This window comes from Malania oleifera, chromosome 6 (assembly GCF_029873635.1).
Source record: "Malania oleifera isolate guangnan ecotype guangnan chromosome 6, ASM2987363v1, whole genome shotgun sequence".
In the NCBI taxonomy this organism is placed as follows: domain Eukaryota; kingdom Viridiplantae; phylum Streptophyta; class Magnoliopsida; order Santalales; family Ximeniaceae; genus Malania; species Malania oleifera.
Window position 1 is genome coordinate 61,305,556 of NC_080422.1, and position 6,310 is coordinate 61,311,865.

At 33.4% G+C, this 6,310-nt stretch overlaps 1 non-coding gene across 1 annotated transcript; it reads left to right on the forward strand.

The window, feature by feature from the left end:
* Window positions 1-301: 301 nt before the first annotated feature.
* On the forward strand, window positions 302-408 carry LOC131158958 (small nucleolar RNA R71). Its single transcript, XR_009137575.1, has one exon. It is a non-coding gene; the product is annotated as a small nucleolar RNA R71 (small nucleolar RNA).
* Window positions 409-6,310: the final 5,902 nt, after the last annotated feature.

The following is a 6,310-nucleotide window of genomic DNA, read 5'->3' on the forward strand; positions in this document are numbered from 1 at the left end:
TGCCACATATTCTACACTTTGTGGTATCCTTTGGGTGGTAAAAGCTGAAATTTGATGAGATAGAGAAGCAACTTGAGCTGAAAGTGTAGCAAACGACTCCAATTCATGAATTCTAGCAACTTTCTTAAACATAGTTCTTTCAATTAGCCATTGATAGTTATTTGAGGCCATTTCTTCCAAAAGAAAAGTAGCACCCTCAGGTGTCTTTGACATCAAAGTTCCTCCAGATGCAGCATCAACTAAAGTCCACGTTTGCCCATTCAACCCATTATGGAACATATAAATTTGCAACCAATCCAGCAATCCATGTTGTGGGCAACATCGAATCAAATCCTTATACCTTTCCCATGCTTCATAAAGTGATTCAAAATCATGTTGCTTGAATTGACCAATCTCACTCCTGAGTTAAGCTGTTTTTGTAGGTGGAGAGAATTTAGCCATAAATTTTTCTGCCATGTCTTGCCAACTAGTGATACTTCCTAGTCGTAAGGATTGTAGCTAACCTCGTGCTTTGTCCCTCAAAGAAAAAGGGAACAATCTTAGTCTAATGGTGTCTTCAGTAACACCATTGATCTTCATAGTATCACAAATCTCTAGAAACATAACCAAATGGATATTGGGATCATCAAGTGGTGATCCACTGAATTGGGTCTGCTGCACCATGCTGATTAATGAGGCTTTGAGCTCAAAATTGTTGGCATTAATGGGCTGGCGTCTGATACCCGATTTGTTGTCATTCAGAATTGGTCGTACATAATCCTTCAGGGCGCAGGGCTGCACGTTATCTTGTTTATTCTTCATGGCTAATACCCTCTTTTTCCTTAGTGCTCTGAGCGTTCTTTCAATCTCCGGATCAAAAGGAATAATGGCGCGTGTTCTAGCATTGCACATCCAACATCAAAAACACACCAGAAATACAGAAAAAAAAATAATAAAATAAATAAAATAAAAATATAAAAATAAAATTCTAAATTAAAATCAAGATTACTTTGTATCGATATTGGTAAAAATAAGAAAAACTCAATTCCCGGCAACGGCGCCAAAAACTTGACCGGTGCAAACTACAAATGCACGGTATCTTAGTTTTATAATATAATGATGTGTAGAGTATCGTCCTCAGGGATTGATGTCTTAATTTTATCAAGTGCCAAAATTATAATAACCTTGATTTTATTTAGAAAAATTAATAATTTTAGACTGCAAAATTTAAACAAAGCTACTTTAAATAAACTATTCAAGAGAATTTAAAACTGGATGTCACATATCAAATTACTAATAATGAAAACTTCTAGGAAACCGATTTCACCTAATTTCACACTATGCTTTACTCATTTAACTAATTCGACTTCATTTTCTCTGTTTGTTAGCAAATCTCCAATTTTTCCAAAATCCTCTTTCGATAGTCAATCAAGACCTATTATTGTTTATTATTTAACATAAGAGTATGCAAATTAATAATGCAAGAATGCAATAAGACCCTCGATTTTTAATGCTGCGTAGGTTCATACAAGTCTTTCGATCTCTATATTTACCTACACTGAATTATCCAAGATCTATCCTATAATACCCCCTTTCGGTAGCAAATCACAAGACTAATATCATTTAATTAATGGTCAGTTAGTTAAAAGCATTAAGCACAGAATAAATCAAACAAACATAAATGAAAACTACTTCAGATTAGCATTAAAGAGCAAGCATAGTTCGAAACTGGCTACATCATTTTCCTAAAAACAAAAATTTAGTTCATTCCTAAAATTAAATCCAACATAGCAGAAATCACCATATTTTCTTCTATTTTGAGCGTACGGGAAAAATCAACACTCGTAGCACCACCGTCGTGCTCTGTGACCACCCCAAACACCGCCGTTGTTCACCGCCTTCCGATTCTAAAAAGATATTAATTTTCTATACGCTGCCAACCACCTTCCTTGTTGCTGTGTTTGTTGAACTTCAATCGCGCAATCGCTAGAAGAAAATCTCAAGAAAAAATTCTCTCCTTTTTCCCAAATTTTGGTACGGCCTCTCCAAGCAGTTGAATAAACTCCCAAGCTTTTTCCCCAATTTTGGTGCGGTCTCTCCCAGCAAGAAACCCAATGCCTCCTCTGTACGCTCACCCCAAAATCCTCTAAGAAATATGTCTCCTTACTTTCTTTTAACTTTTCCAAATTGCCTTTTCTTTCCTTTCTTTTCCTTTATTTCTTTCCTTTCTTTTGTGCCTCACCCAACGTGTTGCTAGCCGGGTCACATCTCACTTTTTTTTGTTTTACTTTTATTTTTTTATTTTTTCTTTTCTCAAAGGCACACGGTCTGCCCTCCTCCTTCAAGCCAGATTTCTACCTTGCTACAGCCCGTAACTTTCAAATCTTAAAACACAAAATTTGTAGAACTCTTTCTCAAATTTCCCTAGAATTTTGAATCATCTCGATTAGAGTTTAGACATGAAATTTACGCCCATATTACGGAGAATTATTGAAATAGTCCATAAAACAGCGTATGGTAACTTCATGTCTGATTTCGACCTTGATGCAGCTAGTATTTCACAAAAGTAAAAACATGAAAATTGTAGATCATTTTCTTATCTTTCTACAGCATCCTGAATCATCTGAATTGGAGGTTGGATGAGAGAGTTACACACAGATTACAAAGTACCGTTGGTTTTTAACTTTCAATAGTTGTCTTACAATAAAAAATACCAAAATTTTATAAAATTACTCAATAAAACCCAAATATTATAAATAGAATACAATGTTAAAATATTGAGAGTAGTTAGGTATTTAAATAAAAAATATAATTCATGATGCACCTAATTACGCAATTTATGCGCGTAATCAGAAACATAACTTTGACAGATCAAAATAGAGAATTAATGAAGCAACTTGAAACATCTAAAATCAGTGAAAAGGAGAAAGATTCTTGTATTGAAAAATTAGAAGATGAAATAAAAGAAATCACTCAAGAGATAGGAAAAATAAAAGAAGATGATTTAAATAAAAAGGAGTTAGAGATAATCGAACTTAAAAAATCAGTAGAGGATAAAGAGAAAATTATATATAACTTTACCAAAGGAAAAGAAAATTTTGAAAAAATGATTGGACAACAATGACTACATAAAAATAAAGAATGGATAGGTTATAATGGAAAAACAAATAAAAGGAGTAAAAAATTATACATGGGATATTTTGTCAAAGAAGACAAGCACTATGCTAGTACTTCTTCAAACAACAAACATGAACACCCCACTTGCTACATGTGCAAGACTAAAGGTCATATAATGTTCAATTGTCCACTAAAAAGAAAATATGTTATAGTTCAAGGAGAATGGAAAATAAATAATGGAACTAAAAACAATTCAAAGAAAGTTAAGAGAATTTGGGTTCCAAAGATTAACACAATAGATCCCTCATTGTAGGTGTGCTTTAGGACAACACCATCAACGGATAAATGGTACTTGGACAGCGGGTGTTCAAGGCACATGACCGATGATAAGACCAAATTCACCACATTAAAACAAAAGGATGGGGGATACGTCACCTTCAGCGAGAATGCCAAAGGCAAAATTATTGGCATTAGAAAAATAGGTAAATAACCTTCTCTTACTATTGATAATGTGCTATTGGTAGAAGGATTAAAACACAATCTTTTAAGCATTAGCCAATTATGTGACAAAGGGTTCAAAATAATCTTTAAGAAAGAAAAATGTGTTATTCAAAATCCCAAGAACAATAAAACCTTGTTTATAGCTCATAGGATAAATAATGTATATTGTATAAACCTTGAGAACTTAGTAAATCAAAATGTAACTTGTTTAGCTGCAGTGAATGAAATGAGTTGGTTTTGGCATAGGAAACTAGGACATGCTAGTATGGAATCTTTCATCCAAATTATCTAAGAAAAATCTTATAAAAGGATTATCAAATACTAAATTCATAAAAGACAAGATGTGTGATGCATATCAAAAAGGAAAGCAAGTCAAAACAAGTTTCAAAAAGAAAAAATACATATCTACTAAAAGACCCCTAGAACTCTTGCACCTAGACTTATTTGGTCCAACTAGAACCTTAAGCTTAGGAAGCAAATAATATGCTTTTGTAATTGTAGATGACGATTCAAGATTTACTTGGGTATTATTCTTAGCAAACAAAGATGAAGCTTGTAACATGCTAATCACCTTATGCAAGAAATTACAAAATGAAAAAGGTTATAATGTAACTAATTTTAGAAGTGATCAACATAGGGAGTTTAAAAACAAATATGTTGATAAATTATGTAATGAACATGGAATAAACCATAATTTTTCTGCACCTAGGACTCAACAACAAAATGGAGTTGTAGAAAGAAAAAATAGAACCCTCCAAGAAATTGCAAGAACCAAAACAATCGGGAAAAAGGACAAAGCATCCTCTTCTTCAAAGGCAGCTAGCAACAATGAAATTGAAAAATGGTTAGTCTCATCTCATGCAAAAGCCTTGTACAAAAATCACATCTCAACTATCGATCCCATATTTGGTAATGTAATTGATGTCTCTTTCTTTGAAGAAAATTTCCCTGAGATTCTTGAATTATTCAAAAATATAGGATGAGATAAGTTTATTCTTCACTAAGTTAAGGGATATTACCCTGATCAGATCAAACTTTTTTATTCCAACTTGGTAAAGAAAGATGTTGGATTTGCCACCAAAGTATTTGGCCAAAAGATCACACTTACTCTACATTCACTAAGGAAAATACTTCGTATAAAGCATGGTGATTTTGAGTGCAATCCAATAGAAAAACAGTGGACAATGGAGCAAGGTTTTTCACCACAATAATTTTCACCTCTTGTGATGAACGATCAATCCTTCTATTTTGGACATCCTCCATAATACAAACAACTCAATTTGCAAGCATAGATTCTTCACAAGATTATTGATTATAATATAATTCCTAGATCAGGATCCTTTGATCATATCTCCTTCTTTGATTGCTTCGTAATGTGGTGCATATTGAAAGGAAAGAAATTAGACTTAGCTAGCCTCATACTCAAAGGATGGTCATGAAGCTCAAATCTCCTCAAATTGGACTTCCATATGTGGCATTCTTTCCTTAGTTTTTGCTTACTTTCAAGTCCTCACTCCATCTTCCAGAATAGTGAAGCGAATCCATTACAACATATTCTCCTCCACTACTTTAAAAAGGATGGGTTACAAGAAATATACTGAGGGATGGATGTTTAGGGGAAATAGACCTGCACAACCAGCACCAAAAGAACTTAATCCAACTCCTGAAGAAGTTGATATGCATACATGGTTTCTTCCTTTTTATCAGCATTATTCCAGCTTCAGTTCTAATATGAGGGATGGTTTTGTTTCTCTTTAAGACAAGATCGCAAATATTGATGATAAATACACTTTACTAGATAAACGTCTTGACAAAATAGAGCAACGTGTCACACAAAATGACACTGATTCAGATAAACAAAGTAATGAAAATTATGATGAAGACACTCAGGAAAAATGAAGAAGAAGAAGAAGAAGAAGAAGAAGAAGAAGAAGAAGAAGAAGAAGAAGAAGAAGAAGAAGAAGAAGAAGAAGAAGAAGAATATGTTTCTAGTTTGATGAACTATGAGTTCTATGTATTGAAATTATGTCTTAAGGACTATGCTTATTAACAGGGGGAGTTTTATTTTTATATCTTTCCTCTTTCCTTGTCATCATCAAAAAGGGGGAGATTGTTGGCTTAAGGCTTACAACTCTTGATTTTGATGATAACAAAGTAAGGTTATCTAATGTGTTTCCAAGTGATACTATTTCAAGAAAAGATGATTTCAGAAAGCTCAAACTTCAAATGCCTTATCTTGAAAGCTCACAAGGATCAAGGAACAAGGAAAGCCTTACATAAATACAAGTGATCCATAATAAAAACTCAAGGAAGTTTGAAAGATTAGCAACAAAAGAACTCAAAGAAAAGAAGTGTCAAATTTGTTTATAGAACAAGTTTTGTAAGTACTTCAAGTTGATTCAAGTATGAATTTCATTTTGAAGCTCATTAGGCAAAGACACACTTAGAAACCTGAAGTTTTAAATTCTTGGAACATGTTTTTCAAAGTTAAACAAGTTAATATTCTAAGATTAATTAAGCAAAGATGAGAGAGAGATAAAGATGTTTTTAAAAGAAGGAAAATCTGCTTGACAGACGACTGTCTGTTTATAGACAGACGACTGGCATATTTTTTAGGATCTTAAACAGGTAACAGAAACATGATAGACGACTTCCAGGCACTGCACAGACGACTGTCAGTGCAAAATGAGACAACTGCGTGGGTTTTGTCAGC